The sequence below is a fragment of the Clinocottus analis genome, unplaced genomic scaffold, assembly GCF_023055335.1.
Source record: "Clinocottus analis isolate CAN_PGR_092001 unplaced genomic scaffold, fCliAna1.0.p SCAF_30, whole genome shotgun sequence".
NCBI classification, from domain to species: Eukaryota; Metazoa; Chordata; class Actinopteri; order Perciformes; family Cottidae; genus Clinocottus; species Clinocottus analis.
In genome coordinates, this window is record NW_027176043.1 from 888,818 (window position 1) to 910,000 (window position 21,183).

General features: G+C 42.9%; 1 protein-coding gene across 2 annotated transcripts in view; it reads left to right on the forward strand.

The window, feature by feature from the left end:
- bcl11ba (BCL11 transcription factor B a) overlaps nucleotides 1-21,183 on the forward strand; it is a 41,081-nt gene that overhangs the window by 12,107 nt on the left and 7,791 nt on the right. The gene's annotated exons all lie outside the window — the stretch shown is intronic.

Sequence of the window (21,183 nt, forward strand, 5' to 3'; positions counted from 1 at the left end):
TCTCTCAAACCAAGACGCTGAAAGAAAGCCAAAGGGGAAGAGCAGAATATGTCAGTCTCTGACGAGAACTCCTTTAGCTGTCCTGCCTTCTCAGAGGTCACTGTCTTCTCAGAGGTCACGTCTTCTCAGAGGTCACGTCTTCTCAAAGGTCACTGTCTTCTCAGAGGTCACGTCTTCTCAGAGGTCACTGTCTTCTCAGAGGTCACGTCTTCTCAGAGGTCACTGTCTTCTCAGAGGTCACTGTCTTCTTAGAGGTCACTGCCTGTAGAAGCCCAACCTGCAGCCCAGAGCTCGCCAGCGGCCTCTCAACGACCAGCAGGAGCTAAAACGACTCAAGAGTCAACGGCCACATAGCAACTTAATAATGAAAAATACGTTACTGTAGTTTGACTTGTGGCTGTTTGGATGTAATAATGTAGCTTTTTGGCTGCTCGTACTTGTCACTTCAAGGTCAGAAACCTACTTGCAAATTAAGTTATTTGTATCCAGCTTTGTAAAACAAACCTACACTACTTATGTCCATGTTGTACGTGTTTGATGGAAATGTAATTTTTCTATTATTCAAAAAAAAAAGAAGCCTCCTATGGACAGGTGTTCTAAATTAGCATTCGCTCGATACACTCAACACTGTGCATCTGGTTTTCTTTTGTGCATAAATATGTGCTAGGAATTGTAATGCCATAGTGATGTCCACATCAAATAAATAAAGTCAAGTCAAGTCAACCATCTGAACATGAAACCAAGACCAGCACCAGGTGTGTTCTTTCTATGAACAAAGTAAAAAGAAAAACTTTCATCTGCAATTATGTGATTAGAAATAATGGCATTGATTGGTCCTAAGTATTTTTGTGAATGTGGGAATTTAGCTGAGTACGAATAACAAAAACAAGTAAAACGATGATCTATTTTTCATTTTTATATATATATATATATATATATATATATATATATATATATATATATATATTTTGTCTGCTGGTCGTGTTTTATCACCATTCTTCGGTCTGCACCGCTCCTGGTTTGTCGTTTGAGAAGAGGCCGTGTGAAGAGCGCTCCTGACCGTCCCCGTCTCTCGCCTCTGGTCAGTCTGCGGTCTGGTCGCGTTTGTAAAACACTGTTTGGCGCTGAACTTCATCAATATTTCACCATGCTGTGACTCCGCGGAGCGCTGTGTGCAGCTCTCCACCTCACCTCTGAAAGCACGCCACTTAGGTTCTCACGGCGCTCTGGCCTCGCAGCTAATGCTTAACAATCTGAGCTGTAGGAGTTTGCAAATAGCTCTAATACAATCCAGAGTGTCTGCAGAGCTGCACTCAAGCACGCACATTAATTGATTGGCGTTGGTCGTGTTATTAGGTCGGCATTATTCAAATTTATGTGCATAAGGATATTTTCCCCCTGTGTTTGAATGTTTGCCATACATCTAACTGTCGTCCTCCTATGAAATCAACTCCTGTGCAGCAATAGAACGCTTGAAACTGTAATTGAACAATAATTCCTCTTAACAGAAAGCGCAATAATTTTCACATTAAAAGCCTAAACATATTAGCGGCTCAATTGGACGTGCACTGCAGCAACTGTAAACTATATTGCCGCAATAACATTTTATGTTTCAAAATTACCCTCGGTATTTCACAATTTCCACATGAAATATAGCCAACTAGCACCTTATTAACACAAGGTGAGGACAGACGGGTTTATTAATGGAGCTGGAGTTTAATTTGGTGAGAACACGCTCAGCCCTGCTCATAATCAACGAGGGATTGAAATATTGCAGGGGGAATTTTCTCTTTGTAAATCCGATCGAGCTTTTCTTCCAATAGAATTTAACACCTTTCATTGCAGGACGGGGGCTGGGGGGAGGAACAGAGAAAGAGAGAGAGAAGGAGAGAGAGAGAGAGAGGGGGAAAGGGTTCAGCAGTCACAGTGTCAGCTCAGAACACAACTGGTGACGACGCTCCAGGAGCTCAGTCTGCTCGTCTGTTCTCAAGCTTTCTCACTTCCTCTTATTCTTCTTGAAGTGAGAGTCACATATTCACACACAGGGCGATTTAAGGAAGGATCCATTTTGATTATGGGAACTAATCACTGTTAAATGATGCACACATGTTTAAATATTGGGTAAAAAAACACTGTGAGTGATGTTTGTCCCCGATAGGTGTAACTAAACCGTCAGAGACATCAAACGGTATCATTTACCAAAAGGATGTCAGAGTTTAGCATCTTATATTTTACAAAAAGTAGGTATTTTAAGTTTTTTTTTCTTCTTTTTATGACCCAAGCTTACTCTCCACTTCTGTTTTCTGGATGTAAATGATAGCCATCGAGGTTTACAGCAGGCCACTGTGTGTCTGCATATCCCCACAGGAGGGATCAGAATGATAAGATGGAGAATACCTGAACACAACGGAAGTTGCTGAATGATAAGTTAAAGACCTACTTGTGTCCTTAGAACACTCTTTTACTCACGCTGCCGGAGCTTCATAAACTTTCCCACCAATTCAATTCAATTTATTTTGTATAGCCCAAAATTACAAAGGATGTCATGTGTACAGTCTGTACACATAACATCCCTGTCCCAGGACCTCACATCGGATCAGGAAAAACTCCCCAAATAAAGATAGAAAAAACCCTTTAACAGGGAAAAAAGGGAAGAATCCTTCAGGAGAGCAACAGAGGAGGATCCCTGTCCCCGGATGGACAGAAACAATAGATGTCATGTGACCAGAATGAACAACGTAACAGAGTTACAGCTCATTACGTGAATATGACAGAATTTATCACCCAGTGCGACCACATAGTCTGGTCCAGGTCCATGAGGGGGCGGCCTTCTGGTCACACCCCTCCAGACTCCCAGGTGACTGTCAGTCAGGTTAGATAAAACTCCACAGAGGTGGAACCTTGACAGTTTGAAATAAGAGAAAAAAGAAGGAATCACATCATTTTGACTTTAAGGCACACACATACATCCACGTAGTGTACACATATCAGCAGAGAGTGTTTAACAGCACCTGACACAGTGCGGAGCAGCCGCACAGCCTGTCAACTGGCTTTAATTCAGACGTTTAACCAAGTCTAGTTGGAGTGGATAGGAACACACACACACACACACACACACACACACACACACACACACACACACACTCACACACACATGCACATGGGCGTATAGTTTTGACAAGCTCAAATATGATGACACCCTTTTAATCTGACTGAGCCATGTGACAGGCTGTATGTGTGTGTGTGTGTGTGTGTGTGTGTGTGTGTGTGTGTGTATGTGTGTGTGTGTGTGTGTGTGTGTGCCAACTGTCTAGTGCTACCTTTGCGTTTACATCCGCTTTTGCTGTTGTTTTTTCCAAGCTGAATTTATTTTTTTATTTTTTCAAGACATGGAGACTCACACACACACACACACGCACACACTCACACACACACACACACACACACACACACACACACACACACACACACACACACACACACACAAGCATGGACACACTCACACACACACACACACACACACAAAGTTGATTATCGGATGGAAAAAGAGAATAATTAATTTGCATAATTTCAAACAGGAAGAGTAAGACACAAGAAAAAACACACTTAATGAAAAAAGCAAGAGGGCATGTTTGAGTCTTCTGTAAACATTATGCTCTTTGGACACACACACATCTTCAATAAATAATGACTGAGCACAGTGGCGTGTCCCTAAAATATTTACCATATGCTTATTTATCTTCCAAATGAAACTGTACAAAGACTTAACAAAGAGCTCCGGCACAGTGTCTGTGTGTGTGTGTGTGTGTGTGTGTGTGTGTGTGTGTGTGTGTGTGTGTGTGTGTGCGTGTGTGTGCGTCTGATATAACAGCCTGTACTTTAGAGGCATTACGGTGCCCGCTGCTCATGTTTTTTTGCGTTGTTTCAATAAAGCTGGGAGGCCTCTCGGATGGAGCGCCGGCCTTTTTGAAGTGGTAATTACTTTGGTTTGTATCGCTGCTCGCTCTCTCTCCCTGTCTCCCTCTACCTCGCTCGCCCTCTGTATCCTGTGTGCTTTTGGCTAGTTTCAGTTTGTGTGTTTGTGTGTGTCTATGTTCACACACAGTATGATGCATTTTTAATAGGCCTGAAAGGATGTGGACGCACACACACGCACACACACACGCCCCCCCCGCTCTCCCCCCCCCACACACACACACACATCGAGCAGTGAGAAAATTATGCTCGCTCTTTAAGTCTTGAACAGTCACTTGAAAAATGTAATTTATTACTTACTACTTGTAATGACATAATCTTTTCTCATGGCTCCGCAGCACTATCCGTGCCATTACTTGTTACATTCCTTTCTGTTACATCGTGGTTGTGTTCCTTCTCCAAAGCTGCCACACCCTCCGTCTCTGTATCAAACAACAAAACATTTCAGCTACTGCAATGTGTCTGAAGAACTGGGCATCGAACTTCTAACTATCGGGGTGTGAAAACTACCTAAAACATACGATACTAACTTCAAACAATGTCCAGCCGTCCACTTCGCTGGCAGCCTGGTCTTTGCACACTGAATTGATTAGTTTTAAAACTAAAACGTGGACTGTGTCTGTCTTTTTGCTGACAAATGAGTTTCCCCACTGGGGATTAATAGCATTTTCTGATCTAATAATCCCAAAAAAGTATCTGACCATCATTACTTTTATTACACCACCATCACCTTGTGTTTTGCTTTGTACTTGTGTTTTGTACAGATTTATAATAGTAGTTGTTTTGCTGGAATTTTGCCAACAAAACATAGTTTTTCCTCTGTGCTGTTTAAACATGCACTTTTCCCCATAGACTCACATTGGGAAAGATATTGGGGTAAATCCACTTCCCAGTACAAAGGAATGTAAATCATAAGGCCCCAGTGTGTAAAATACACTAATAGCTGAAGAGGTTGGAGATCTGGCTATTTTGATCTGAATTGTATACTGAAAGTCAAACTTCTTTGTCACCATGCGCCACCTCCAGACTCACTGAGATGTAACCCTACCATCAGCTGCCTGGTCACACTGCCTCTTCGTCTTCCTCCTCTCCATCCACGTCTGCTACCTTTCCTCTGTGAACGCAGTATCCTGAACGCGGAGCAGACACTTAGAGCGAAGCGGCAGAGCTGGTGCACACACACACACAGACATTACGAGAGCATACAAAGGCATGTCGGCATCTCGTGTGCTTCTTAGCATTTTCAAAAACCCTTTTTGTGATTTTCGCCTCGTCGCCTCTCTCTGCCACGTTAATCACTTTGCATGCGCTCATTTAAATATTAAAATTGTCTTTAATCATCAAAGCCAGTGAGCATCATGCATATTCATGTCATCTTGCCCCCCTTCTCCCTCCTCTCCCCTCCATCCCTCCATCCCCTGGATCTCAGGTTCATTACTCTGCCGTGCAGCCATTAGCCACTTCCCTAATCACACAGTTTACACACACAGACTACTATGTATGCCCGCACACACATGAACACAGCTAGCCACCAGCGCTAACCAGTGCTAATCCACTAACTAAACTAAACACACAGGCATCCCTCCAGTCTAAACTGAACGAGCAGACTTGTCATCCATCCCGACTGCGAGATGGCTGGAGCTAGGAGTATTTGTCAAGAGGCTCGATGAAACCCTAATTTGCATAATGACTTTGTAGTTCTGCATTAATAAAATTTGCATATGAAGCCGTGTTAATTACTCCTGATCAGCCTTTTTTGCATTCATGCATGGTAATTTTCGGCGACTTGCGAAAATTGATGTCCTGGCGTCAGGAATGAGATTGGTGGAGGAGGCTCCGAGTGTGTGTGTGTGTGTGTGTGTGTGTGTGTATGTGTGTGTGTGTGTGTGTGAAGGAGGATGAAGACAGTGCGCAGATGATGAAGATGGGATTGTGGTGTTGGTGTTTTTTTTGTGTGGGGTGGGAGGGGGGTGTCCATAACTTTAAAAAAAAATCTCCTTTAATTTTGGAGAGTAGAATGAGAGGCTATTCACTAAACATGCACACGCAGGCATGCACAAACGCACACACGCACGCACGCACGCACGCACGCACGCACGCACGCACGCACGCACGCACGCACGCACGCACGCACGCACACACACACACACACACACACACACACACGCACACACACACACACAGAGTCATAGAGGCTGGCTGCCAGCCATCTGTGAATCTATTGTACTCTCAGTTCTTCATTTCAAACAAATTTCATTCTCAAACTGTGCTTTTATAAATTAATTTAGCTTCTAAAAGAATATGTTTTCTTCTTTGAGGTGTTGTCTTTTAGCCATTGTTAATGTTTGGGTGTGTTAGCATCGTGATGTAATGTGGTGCAGTAGCATTTTTTACAACCCCCCCTAAATAAAGTCACCTCTGATGTGTAACCCTCTGAGGTCCCTGGACCCCACTTTGAGAACCACTTGGTTTAGCAGCTACTGAGACATGACGTTTACTTTGCTGCTTAAAAAAAATGTAATAGCTTTGGAAAATCAGCTTCCCTTTGATGAAAATGGCATCTAAGTGAGCGAAGGTTGATTTTAGAAGCTTTCCGTTTATTTAAAGCCTTTCCCTCAAGGACTAGCTCATTTAAATTCCCCGCAGGGACGATCAGGTTTAACAAACCTCCTGCTAAACCCAGTTAGCGGGGTTCTTCGTGGTTCCTCCAGAGTTTGGGCATTTATTCATGACATGTTTTCTTGCCGTGCTTGTGGCAGAGGGCTCTGCATGTATGTGTCATGTCTGTTTTTCCTTAAAGTGAAAAATATCTACATCGAAGCAGCGAGTTGTTGTGAAAAGTAGAGAAAATGTGTGTTTTCCCGGTGGCGTGTGAATCATTCAAACGCATTGACAGAATTAAAGCTTGAAGTTATGAGCAGCATGGAGCGTCCGGGGCGCCGGCCAACACAAAGACATCTCCAGCAGCAGGATGGACATGAATCACAGGCAGTCGTGGATAAAGACTTGAGAGGGTGATGAATGAGGAAGGGTCTTCTTTCTTTTCTTTTTCTTCCATCCTTTGTGGTGGGAGCTCATGAGTAACCTCTGCCCTGCTCTTCATGTCTTCATCATCGTCATCAGAGCGAAGGCTTTGCCCTGTCGGTTCTGCAGGTGGCTTTAGTTCAGCCACGTAGCGCTCGCTGCTCATGCTAACCACCCAGCTCTTTCTTCTCCGCTGACTTATAAAAATGTCAAACCTACTAGTTTTTGAAGTGGCAAACACTATTATTTATATTTTATCTTTCCAGAGTTGTGGAGTTATTGTATTTTTTTTTAAACTTTGCTTGGCTCTAATAGCTAGATTTTCAGTAATGCATTATGAATCAAAGTATATAATAGCAAGTTAATTCTCTCTCTCTCTCTCTCTCTCTCTCTCTCTCTCTCTCTCTCTCTCTCTCTCTCTCTATATGTATATATATATATATATATATATATATATATATATATATATATATATATATATATATATATATATATATATATATATATATATAGTGTCACTTTGGTTTCTATGTAGGAGAATTAGGAACTGCAATGACCTAAACAGGGTGACTTTTTCCAAATTTGCTGATACAAAAATAATTGTTTCCATGAGAAATATTAATGAATTTAATTTCTCAGAACTTAGCAAAACAAAGGTTCCTTCAACATTCAATTCCAGTGTGATCAAAGAGATGTGGACTGAGGGAAGTGTAATCTCTGATAAACTATAGGTTCTTTGGTGAATAATCCCTCTGCTGAAAAGAGACCTTCATATATCGTGTTGCTTCTGTGACTGAAAGATCAGATCAGGCGATGGAGCGCTAGGTGCAGTTTGTTTCCAATTGTGTCCCTGAGCTGGGAGGTGTTGTCAGGTGTGTGAAAGTGAATAGAGAGAGGATAAAGGCTGGGGGAGGCTGATTGGGAGGCTTTGTGGAGGTGACAATGGCTGGATGCAAAGCTACACTCCCTCTGCATACACGTACACTCACTGCTGATGATATTCCAGCAAAGGCTGCTATGCGGACGCCATTGTACACTATGTAGGCTGTGTGTGTGTGTGTGTGTGTGTGTGTGTGTGTGTGTGTGTGTGTGTGTGTGTGTGTGTGTGTGTGTTTACCGCTAAACTGTGCCTGCTGCTTCTACTTTCCTGTGTGTACGTGTGTGTGGGGGAGTTTTGTGTCTAGATTGTTGTGTCAATTTGGAACATGTGTATGTTTGTGTTCACGCTGCAATTTTTCTCTCAGAAAATCTGTAACGTGAGTGCACGTTTATTGTTTCAGCCAAATGTGTGTGTGTGTGTGTGTGTGTTTACATTTCAATTTGTGAAGGTGAAATGTAAATGTGTTTGTGAAGAAGTGTATTTAGTAATGCGTGTTTTACTCCAGTAACAAACATTTAGCACCAAAGATGGAGACCAAAAAATTCAAACAAATCTTGAATTTCTAAGAACACAATTGCATTCGTATTTGTGCGAGTATGAACTTGGCTCCACGCTGGGTCCTGTATGATTTAGGGTGCAAAGAGCTCCAGTGTTCCACATAAAGACATCGAGCTCTGTGTGTCTGCCTCGTCAGTAGAACTGTGGTACCGCAGCGGGGGAATAAACTTGACAGTCCTCTGGCCTGGAATTGGCCATAAAACATGTTTGGCGCCCGTCTCATCGCCAAGTCTCTCTCTCTCTAGCAGCTCTTTTGCATTTGTTTGATCACCTGGAAATATCTCCTGTCTTCCAGCGTTGCACCATGGCATTGTAAACTTCTCTGAATTAACTCCTGAGTTGCGCTTGGAGTGAGACCAAGTCGCAAGTATCTGTGGCAGATTTCTCGCCGCTGAGTCTCAGAGGCAGCGCTGCTTCGTCCTGCCTCCTCCTGCCTAGAGCAGCCGGCTCTTCCTCAACATTTTAGAGGATCTGAATCCGTGCAAAACTCACACACACACAGAGCGCCTCGTAAGAGCTAGCGCATACGGTTATATTGATGCTACACGCTGTGTCTTCGGACAAAACAGTCTTAAAATAACTTCATCAACTCCATGCCGGTCGCGCGGACAGGATGGGATTACCACAGTGTTCCGCTGCGTTGGAGGGGGGAGGGGAGGGTGGACTCATTACTGCCCCTCTCCTCAACAATGGGTTGTTGGCGTTTAGCACCGGCCAAATCACCACTTAACAAAAGCTAATTTCTCACTTGGTTAAACTGGGAAGGATTAGGGGCTCTGTGACGGCGCAATACATGTTTGGTGAAGAGTGAGGGATGGAAGGATGTTAGGAAAGGATTTAAACCTCAATTACAAGGGACTGAGGGCTTTTGTGTGTCCGTGGCGAAGGTGGGACGCTGAGGTTTAGCGACTTCACTGGAAATGTTTGCTTCCTTGTCGTGCATGCATGTGGGTGTGTATATTTGCGCACGCAGCCGAGGGTGGCATAGCCTGACAAATACATGTTGATCCCCTTGTTTAGTAGGGTTTAAGTCTCCCCGGTTCCACATACTAGCAGCACTCGGGCTACACGAGGAGGGACGGCTCACAATCAAAGCTCATGACACAACAGCAATTTAAACCCTCCCTGTTTTGTGTCATGTAATGGGAACAGCGGAAGGTTTGGTATTACATTGTCTGGCCGCTGTAGCTCTCATCCACTTAAAACCCCTTAAAAACTCCTTGAAGACCCTGCTTTAAGATTAAAAGCCCAATGGATGCATCGCCACTCTCCACCACATTTAAACCACCAACACCTTCCCGATGTTACCGTTTGAGGGTTATTCAACTTTTCAAGACATAAGCACCCGCTGATTTTACTCTTCACACAGCTGCTACCTTCCCTTTGTGTGCTTTCCCTCAGTGACAGCCGATTTGTTTGTGGTCATTTGGACCGATTTGTTTCAAGCCTTTTGCATAGCGTCCTCTTAAGAAAGTCCTATAGCACCCAGTAGAAGCCGTTCCTGCCCCATAGCATCCCACAACCCTGTGTAAAGCCCTTCAGCACCTCTTAAAACCATTTAGCACCACCCCTTCCACCACTGCAACCCGACTCATTTTTACTTTTCCCTCTACTTTTCCAATATTTAGCAGATGTTGCTGTCTTCAGCTCTCATATTTATCTATTTATTTGGTGTGAGGAACATTCTTGGTTGCGGTGCACTAAAACCAGAGCAGTGGTCTCTCTGTTTTCAGCCAGAACCAGATTTCGAGCTGCTTTCAGCATGAAGAAGGGAAGAGGAGCGGGATAAGGAGGGGGTTAGATTTCCCCAATGAACACCAAACCCTTTCGTTTGTATCAAAGCTTTGCCTCACCCCCGCTGACACCCCTGAATTATTCACTTAGAGGAAAAGATAAACAAAGCTTGCTAGCTACAGTTGTTCTATTGATTTCTTTGGGCAACATCATAGATAACAAAAAGAGGGCCGGTGGAGAGGAGCTGGGCTGCTGCTGTCTCTCTTTTTTTTCATCTGTAAATAAATCAATAACATGCGTAGTTTTTCTCCTGAGAAAGCAACCTGAGTCCTGTTTCCCAGGAAAGTAAATAATGCATTTAAATGATATCTCTTGTGTTATTTCGGTAGTTAGTGTATGTGTCTATGGATCAGGGGCCTCGCCATGTGGGAACGGTCTTTTCTACCTGTTGGTCAGGCTACAATTGCCCCATTGCTGGGGTAATTTGCCATTCGGAGCGAGGTTGGGGGTAAACAATGCTCGCTGAGAGCCGACAACTGGTAGAACAACCCCTTCTGATGAGAAACAGGCACTCTGGCAAACATGGAGCGAGAGTTTCAAAATAAAAGGTGCTCATAACCTTTTTACTCCTGTGTACATGACTGAGCCCACACAGAGTCTAAGGTTACAGACAGCATCTTCACATGCTATGTCAAAGTGTCTTTCAGCGTCTGCATGACACACAGCTGAATTTTTTGGCCCATTTATCATCACTCCCGGCCAAACCGCAGGATCCCTTAACTGCCCCTTTGGCGCCACTTGAAGGCTTGCAGATAAAAAGCGTATACCTGCGAGGGAATTGCAGGTTGGCGGGCACAGTGTTTTCTCTCTCGCGGACAAAGGCTGCTTAATCACCAGAGGGTTTCTCCATTGTTTTCGATCCCCCTGCCCCACAGCACATTATTATGTCATCAAGATGCTTAGGTACACTCCAATACCACGCAGACACCCACGAAGGCATTCACAACAACCACAGGATCTGAAACGCTTTCTTCCTCTGCCCAGCTGCGATTGGTCAGTGGATAAAAATGTGACTGGCCGCCAACAGGCCTCGGCCCTCGATGGGCCGCCGACACAAGCGCGGCCATCTGCTTGGCCGTGGTGAGGAGTCTTGCAAGCTAGGGAAATCAGATCAGTGCATCCAGGGTAGCTCGATGTAAGCTCGACTGCAACAGAAAGAAACACAAAGCACTCACACACAGAAACACTCAGACATGAACATGGGGGCCTTGACCTAAATGGTCAGTACTTGAGCCTAATGATGAGTGGAGCAGGCTGGGATCTCAGCCCTGGCCAACACAGGCACGAGCCACACTGAGTGTGTGTGTGTGTGTGTGTGTGTGTGTGTGTGTGTGTGTGTGTGTGTGTGTGTGTGTGTGTGTGTGTGTGTGTGTGTGTGTGTGTGTGTGTGTGTGTGTGGGACAAATTAATTCTGCAAAGACACTTCATAGCCTCATTAGATCAATTAGCAGGTAAACCTCTTGCTGACTCATTTTAGACTATTCCATGATTCATCACTGAGAAAAGTAGGCACCCATTAGAATCAGAGCTTTTTCTGGTTTAAACACAACCACAACACAAAAGAAAGTTCCTTGACTGTGAATAAATACTTGGCAAAGAACTGGATTCTGATTGAAATACAGGAAAAGTTCTTCAGTTGCTAAAAACGTTCTTGCTGCAGAAGGTCAGTGAGAGACAGACCAGTCAAAATACTCTGTTATAAATGTACTTCTATGATATGAATTTAAAGCATTCTTTACCCATCATCTCTCCCCCTCTCTGCTCACATCTTTGTTGTGTTCGGCTGCTGTGTGACCGCTGAGCTATGATGAGGCTCTATCATGCGCTCTCCTTCCTGGTCTCTCACAGACGACTGTCCTCATATGACAAAGAGGCTTCTAGTTCCTCCATCACTTTACTCCTTCCTTTGGCAGCCCTCACATTTTTTCTCATAATGCCGCCTTAATTTTCAAAGTTTGTGACACAGCAGTTCAAAAGAAGCTGGCGCATGCTTTGATTGATTTCAGATTGACCCATGACGCCTCATGTTGCAGCATTACAGAGAGGTCAGTCTGCACATAGTAGCATGTTGCAGCATTACAGACAGGTCAGTCTGCACATAGTAGCATGTTGCAGCGTTACAGACAGGTCAGTTTGCACATAATGCCATGTTGCAGCGGTACAGAGAGTGGCTGCACATAGTAGCATGTTGCAGGATGTGGCTTCATGTTGCCGTGTCTTACAGCTGCAGGATGTGGCGTGTGTGACAGTGTGTACACTGCAATCTGCATTTTTATAATCCCACTTAGATTTAGCTATTTTGGTAAGACATTTTACTGGCTGACTGATTTTTTTTGTCAGACTTCAATGCTTTAGACTGTGTGTGTGTGTGTGTGTGTGTGTGTGTGTGTGTGTGTGTGTGTGTGTGTGTGTGTTTGTGTGTGTGTGTGTGTTTGTGTGTGTGTGTGTGTGTGTGTGAAAACAGACTGGAGTGTTATGGGAGCAGGTCTGCTTCCAGTTAGTGTGGAGACAACGAGGAACTCCTCTCCTTCCATGCTCTCTTCTAAGAATCACAAATGTAGGCTAGTTAACCGTAGCAATATAAAAATGTACTTTTCACAAATTTGAATAAATATAGAACCATAAAACAATTTAAAAAAAATAGAAAACAAAAAAAATATGGATGTTGTTTTGCTGTAGTTCATTTTAGTTATGGAGGTCATGTGATATATAAAATACAGTCTACAAGCGACTGAGCTTTCAACCAGTAAATGTTCACATGCAGCTGTTGACCACTGGTAACGCTCACCACACACTGACAGCTCCTCTGCAAGTCACATTTGTTGACAGTTGTAATGCAAACCAGGAGTCTGACCGGCAATAAAGGTTGCGTGTGTGAAAACGCTGGTTAATCTCACGCAGGAACCTGCTGGAAGACAGACGCTCCAGAACATAGTCAACACTCAAACTCCTGCACTGGACTCAGAGGTATAGACTTCGGTCATTATAGATCATATATATATTCCATATAATTCCAGATTAAAAATTCCAGGTTATTACAACTCGGGGTTTATTATATTAGTTTTTGCTTAATTTATACATATATATATATATATATATATATATATATATATATATATATATATATATATATATATATATATATATATATATATCTATATATAGATATCTATACATCTATATCTATATCTATCTATATATATCTATATATATATATCTATATATCTATATATATAGATATATATATAGATATATATATATATATATATATATATATATATATATATATATATATATATATATATACATACATACATATGTATATAGATAGATATATATGATAGAGATATAGATTCCATCTCTCTTTCTCTCTCTCTCTCTCTCTCTCTCTCTCTATATATATATATATATATATATATATATATATATATATATATATATATATATATATATATATATATATATATATATATTCTAAATTAAAACAACACAATTAAAGCAAAAACTAATATAATAGACCCAAGTCGTAGTAAACTGGAATTTTTCTCTAATATTAGTGTCAAATGATCCAGCAGGATTAAGCATCATTATGTGATTTTGAGTTCATTTAAATGTTAGTTAAGTTTCCTTAAGGTGGCTTAACCCTGTCCCTTGCATGCAGGTACACAGTGTTGCTGTGTCTCTGCTGCCTTGTCATAGCTCCCAGTCATCCAGGCCTTATAAGGGCCTCCAGCACAGACCGGTCCCCTCATCCCTCCATCCATGCCCTCCTCTAACCTCCATCTGGTCTGGATCTGCTCTCCTCCTCGACCCCCTCTCCCTCTCCACTCCTACTTCTCGCTGCCATTTCTGTATAAACAAGTGGAGTCTGACCATAACACTCAGACCCCAGGCAACACTCCTTCATGTTCATCCCTGCTTCACCTCTTTTTCCACCTCGGCGAACCGCTTCTTTCTACATCTGTCTGCGCGGGTGAAGTTAGTCAACCTCAATATCTTTTCTTTGGCTCTGTCGTTTTATCCAGAGGACGATATTTAAATAGCAGCTAAAGGTTACATGTACAAAAAAAGATCTCTGCTTTGCTCTGGAAGTTGAAAAGGTGAAGCTGATCAGAGGGCATAATGTTAAATTCATAAACCTGGGATTACACTCGTCCTGTTCCCCAGTGCAACGAGAGGTGCAGCAACAGCAGAGAGAGAGAGAGAGAGAGAGAGAGAGAGAGAGAGAGAGAGAGAGAGAGAGGGGAAGAGAAAGAGAGACATTTTTCTTCTTGAGGCTGGTGTCAGACAGCGCTGTAATATGTCTTATTCAGACAAGAGGGGCACTGCTACATCATAGTCTGGGATGGGGCTTTGGCATGTATGTGTGTGTGCCGTGTTCCAGGAGACTCCCACTTGGCAGTGTGCAATTTGGACGAGCTTTATAGAAGCGGCGGGAAGGAGGGAGAGGATCTGGATCGGACAGGCGACAGAGAGAGAGAGAGAGAGAGAGAGAGAGAGAGAGAGAGAGAGAGAGAGAGAGAGAGAGAGAGAGAGAGGGAAGGATCCAAAAATGTGTTGGAGCGCTGTCCCGGTCAAATCAGGCTCATGGCAGAGTTTCTCTATTGTTGCTCGAGAGACCGAGCCAGCTCTTCACCTGACAACATGTCACTGAATGAACCCCAAAAGACAAAAAGAATCCCCTTTGAGTGTCTACAGGGTCCTCGCAGTAGCTACTGCAAACACTGAAGATCAGATTGATCATCTTATACATCAGGCTGCTTCATGCAGAAGGCCTGTGTGGCTTTAAACAGAAGTAGTATATTTCGAGCATAATATTTTTTGTCAGAATATTGTATGTATGGATATGAAATCCCTTTCAGACCATCTCCTGTTTATTTTCTTTGCCTCTTTTTTTGAAATAATAAAAATGTATATTTATGTGGATCAACCTCGCAGCATACATTCAACAATGTACGCTGTGTATGGACACCCACACATTGGGCTCCATGCATCAACATGCTCTCATCATTTATCTTTATTCTGTTTTAAGAGAAAACAAATGTCAGATGCACCAAAAATGTTGAGCCATCATACCATGTTAACCAGTTGTGCTGAATGCTGAACAGCCTCTAAACCTTTATAAGGGCACATGTTCCACGTGCTAATACTCTGGCATATGATCAAGATCTGTTACGTTAGCTGGAGCTTAATGAATGCAATACCATCCAGGGTTTTAAGTGTTAATTAGGATCAATGTAACAATAGCATTTATTTAGTAATCCAGTCATTATAACCACATACATTAAATAAAGCCCCAAAAATGTTTTCTTCCACAAATGTTGTGGTCTTTGTGAGAATACGGCTGACTACTCGTAACATGTTCTCTTGCTGAGAAGACAAAAAATGATTATGCATCCTGTGATTTATGTCCAGTGAATGTGTAACACGTCGGTATAGGATGTTAAAATTAAATGTTAAAAATAAATCTCATCAAACTACATCCTGGCTTTGTCAGAACTGTCCAGTGTTGTATGTTTTAGCTGAATGTCTCAGTCCAGACCTCCGCTCCTCTGGGAAGCCTTACTACCAGACCTGGAACACATTTAAAATGGTTCCACTTTGTAAACTCTAAATTTGAATCAAACTACAACCCAAGGCCCCTTTAACTGAAGGCTAATACTGTCCCCTCACACCTCTCCCCTGTCTAATCATCAGCTCCTGCAGGGACATGGAGCAGGTGCATCCTGCATGGTGTGTGTGTGTGTTTGTAGGATTAGGAGGTGTATTTGGGGGAGGACGATGCCCCTACAGAGCCCTTCCTGCCTCCACACCTCTCACATACACGTAGTCTATACACACAGTTCTACACACACACTCCCCAGGTGCAGTGGTGCGGGCCAGTGTGTGGGATTAGCCGGTATGCTCTGGCACTCTCTTCTGTTAATCCCTCTAATTTGTGAAGAGGGCAGACACACACTCACTGCAGCAGTTTGTTTTTGGATTGCATCTCAACTCCTCATTCTGGCTCCAGCTCTGAGGACTCTTTGTGGTTCTTGTCATGTCGTGTGAGACGGAGTTCCTCTTATTCCTCCTGATATGCTGAATGCATTCTACTTTGGCTATCATCAGCTAAGCGCTCCTTTCAAATATTCATATCATAAAGACATACAATCGTGATCTAAGGATACCAACCACCCCCTCTCCTCCTCTTACTTGTCTTGCTTTGACTCTCAGTGCTTGTACACACACACCTTGCACAGTGCTGACCCTCTGTTGGCTAGGCAGCATGCACAGACGATGTGGGAATGCAGCTGGGATGAAAGCAGGTGGACTCTTATAGATATAGAGGAAAGGACAGAGAGCAACACAGAGAAATGTATTTAGCTTCCTTAGATGCTACCTGTTATCTTTTTATTGTGGTTGGTCCACCAACACTTGCTTGGTTTCCACTCCAACTGTCAAGTCAGTGTCACTTTTGGAAACTTTTGACACGCTGCTAAAATTAGATTGTGAGTTAAGAGGGTGTACATCACCAGCGAGGAAAGAAATTCCTGGGGAAACTTTTTCCAGAATCTTCCTGCCACCAACAGAGGGGATAGTCCCATGATAGAGTTGTCGAGGCGTGTTGCATTCCTCTGAACTGAAGCTCACTTCTACATGTTTTAAGATGGTGAAGGAGGTCTGGTGTTGTAGTCATTGACTGCTATTTTCCAGGTTGGAAAAACAATCGTGACAAAACATGCTTCGTAGGTGAGATTAAGAACAAGGAAGTCTGCTTCGTGGTGACAGAACAAGGCCACAAAATGGTGTCAGGCGTGCGTCACTTCCACGCAACTCTCCAGCTTTTTTGTAAATTGACAAGTAACGTGTTCCATTGTTGTGAAAAACATTACAGACAGCCAGCGCCTGCTGTGTGATCAGGGATGTGGCCTTGACATGGTCACATGTCAAAAACTATGTTGTAATTTGCATTGTTACAAATGTAAATGTAATTTTAGGCCGTGAATACCAGGGACATAAAAAACACTTTTCATCTTTTGTGTAAAGAAGCGTGCACCACTTTTCATTCTCCCACATTCCTTATTTTTAAAAACTACCCCGACTTGAAAGCCAAATATTGAATTTTCCACTCAGCTTTTCACTTTCAGCACATCATAATTCACAAAGAGAAAAAGGAAAAAAAAAAAAACCTTGGACGGGAACCCAGCTCATGGCATGTAGGCTGACAGTAACAGCCTGTACAGCAGCGAGAGTTTGGGGTTTGCCTCTTGGTCTTCAGCCAACAGCATCTGTGGCGAGCTGAGCTCAGAGATGACTCAGTTTCCCCAGAAGGAGTTTTTAGTCTGGCCGAGTGAAGCTTCGGGAGCTGTGAAGTAGCTGTATTGAATCAGTGACTCAGACGCAGCAGATAAAGCTATACTGGCTTGAGACTCTCATTTCCGTACAGTTGGGGCGATTTAATTAAAGCTACTGCTGTGTGGTCCTGTAGTGATTCTAGTCGCAGCTATTAAAGCTTTTTTAAAAAGCCTGGTGGATGACGTAAAAACCCTGCTCTCTAACCACTTCATTCAAAACTAACAGACTGCTTAAAGAATACTGGGAAGTTGGCGCCAAATGAACTCTGCTTTTTAAAATGACCTCATTAGGAGGAGAAACATGCACAGACCAAACACTTTGTAACTCTCAAGCAAAAACCAAAAGGTCTTACCACAGAGTGGATATATGTTCAGTGCACACACGGTACTGTGCCTGAAAAGATGGAAACACACACACACGCACGCACACACGCACACACACACACACACACACACACACGCACACACACACACTGATTTGCATGTATTGTGGGTGTGGGTGTGTGTGTGTGCGTGTGTTTGTGTGTGTGTGAGCCTGCTTGGTGGGGGTGGGGTCACCTCCAGATCATTCACATGTTAATCACACTGCTGGCATAATAATGCAAAAAAGCGATCATGTCAGGAAAGTTTTTACAAGCGTGACGAAAGGCCAAGAGAGGAACACACACATACACACACACACACACACACACACACACACACACACACACACACACACACACACACACACACACACACACACACAGCCGCTCTGTACCCTTGGCTCATGTCAGCTTTGTTCTGTATGTAAATGCCTCGACGCTGACATTGCTCCACTTACATCAAGACCTGTTCGCTGCTCCACTTCCTGTACGCTAACCAGATTTATAATCCACTTCTGATTGGACGCAGGAAGCGGGGGCTACTGTAGAGCGCGGCGTTCGTAAGCCTTCTTGATTGAGAGATCAAGGTGAGGGACAGAGGAAGAGGAGGAGGAGAGTACTACACTAACCAGTGGGATGAAATGATGAAACACAGACTGGATGGAGGAGAGAGAGAGGAAGGGGGAGCTGGTTCAATCAGCATTAGAACTGTGGTCATGGACTTTGAATTCACCTTCCAGGGAAAACAAAAACATTATAGTCTCAAGGTTACCTGTCAAACTGGAACCTTTAAAGAGAAGCTCTTTTTGATGATCAGTTCTATGTATGGCTACTAAAATGTGTGTGTGTGTGTGTGTGTGTGTGTGTGTGTGTGTGTGTGTGTGTGTGTGTGTGTGTGTGTGTGTGTGTGTGAACAGTGACAGGACCACTGTAAAGATACCTAGGCTTGTTAGAATCTTACACAAACGCTAAGACACTAAGCACTATTTTTAACTCACTGTTCCCAGAATAAAAGTATAAATGAACCCTGAGTTGAGTGTATTTCATCAGAGATAATTGACCCTTAAGTGTGGTCCGAGTTCCTCAAAGTGCTTCAATGTAGTGAAGTTCAGTGAGTAAAAAAAACCTGTTGAATCTCTTCGGGGGTTTTCGAGTTTTGTTCTGTGTGATGAAATTCAGCTTATAGTTATAAAACAATAAACCTTAAAGCAACCGATCACAGGGAGCACCAAGAGGATCCAACATGAAGCATAAAAACTGTGAGTCCAATGTCAAGATATTTAACCCAGCTCGGGCTTTTCACAGTCCACTTCAGTGTTTGTCTTCCTCGGCCTCCGGCCACAGAGATGTGTGTGATAATTTGACACAATAATCCGGCAGCGCTCCTCTGACACTCGCTACATTAATCGTACACTTTACAGCGATCTGCGCGTCCTCGGTAATTGCACAGATTTGACTCCCTCTCTAATCCTCTCTCTTCCTCCCTCCCTCATCTGTAATAGCTGTGATTTAATTTAGCTATTTAACCTGTAATTCCAGCAATATTTATTGAGGAGCGGGGAGGAGGGGTTGGTGGGCCATTAGCCGCCCCCAGATGAATACACTGAGATGAAAATGAACGCCGCTAACTGCCAGTTGACCTTCGCACTGATTTCTAGCCGTTCCCTCTCTTCCCTTTTTTATGAGCCGCGGTCGCAGTAATTATGGCAAATTGAATCATAGTGAAAACTGGATTCAGTCAGTAATGAGAGTTTTATACTGTGTGAAACAAGAATACCTTGAAGCGAGCGCCACTGAGGATGGAGGCATGGCTCGAAGGAAGCAAGGCAGCGGGTTGGTCTCTGCGTATTGCTTCAGTTTGGAGGTTTCTCACACACACACAAACACACACACGCACACAAATCAGAACGCTTCAGTCGTGACCACAATAACACTTTTTTGTCAGCGGTCACTATTTGAGCAATCAAAATGTGTGTCTCAATTGTATAATGGTTTCTGCAATCTATATCAATATTTACACTGTAAAAGTTCACGTATTTCAAATATTACCATTAAATATGATGCTTGGAAAGAGTTAGCGTCACATATTGTGGGCGCATACATTAGCATGAGAAAACAGAGCTTTTTAATGCCTATATGTAAAAAGAAATGCTCACAGCTGCTTACAATGCGTCGCTCCTCCTAATCCCTGAAGCCACGGGCTGGACTCTGGACTGGATATTAGATTTCTTGTAATCCCTCAGCAGCAGATAGTGAGATACAATTTCACTATTCTGGTATGAAATACACACACTTGCTCAGTTTTTACCAAAACAATGGATCAACATATTTACAAGGCTACAATATACAGAAGTATGTAAATCATATATTATTCTGACTTGTTAGCTAGTGGATTTTAATATCCTCTCAACAGAAGTTACAGCTGAGTTTATTTCCCATGAACTCTATAATCTATACTCTTCCAAATGTTTTGAAATATTAATGCAGGGATAGCGTCATAACGTAACACATTTCCTCGTCTCCTTCTGCTGTGTCTGCTGTTTCTGTTCCAGCTTTCTATCCAAATGATTCACTTTCATTCCACTATTCACCAGTTACAACCTCAGCTCGTAGGTTGTATTTGACTGACAGCGTTGAGTGAAGAAGAATTTTTTGACAATTCAGATTGTGTATTAAGAGACAGAAGGAAATGCTTCTGATGCTGATGTCATGTATTACCACCTGAAGTATGTCTGTCAGCGAGAGAGCGTGCATATTTATACAGAAGAATCAGAAAGTGAACTGACATGCACCTTTGTATAGTTAGCACACACACACACACACACACACACACACACACACACACACGTATTACTTATTACATACAGTAGGTACTTCAAACAGTGAGCGTGTGTGTAAGAGAGAAACAGAGGTCTCTCTCTCTCTCTCTTTCTCTCTCTCTCTCTCTCCCTCTCTCTCTCTTTCTCTCTCTCTCTCTCTCTGTTCATTCACTTCATTTTCTATTCAAGGGTCTGTATTGATTGTTACACACTTGCTCTGGCCATGTAAACATGTGTGGTAAACAAATGTTTACATGGCCAGAGACAAAATAATGCACATCCAATCTTAAAATAAGCAGGATAATAATATGAAATACGTGAACAGAGCTGTGCAATATTACAACATTATAATAAAATAAAAGTGTGACTGTGCTCTTTAATTCATGTACAAATAGGCTTTCTACAGATGAGCGGGTACTTGGAAGTTTATCTTT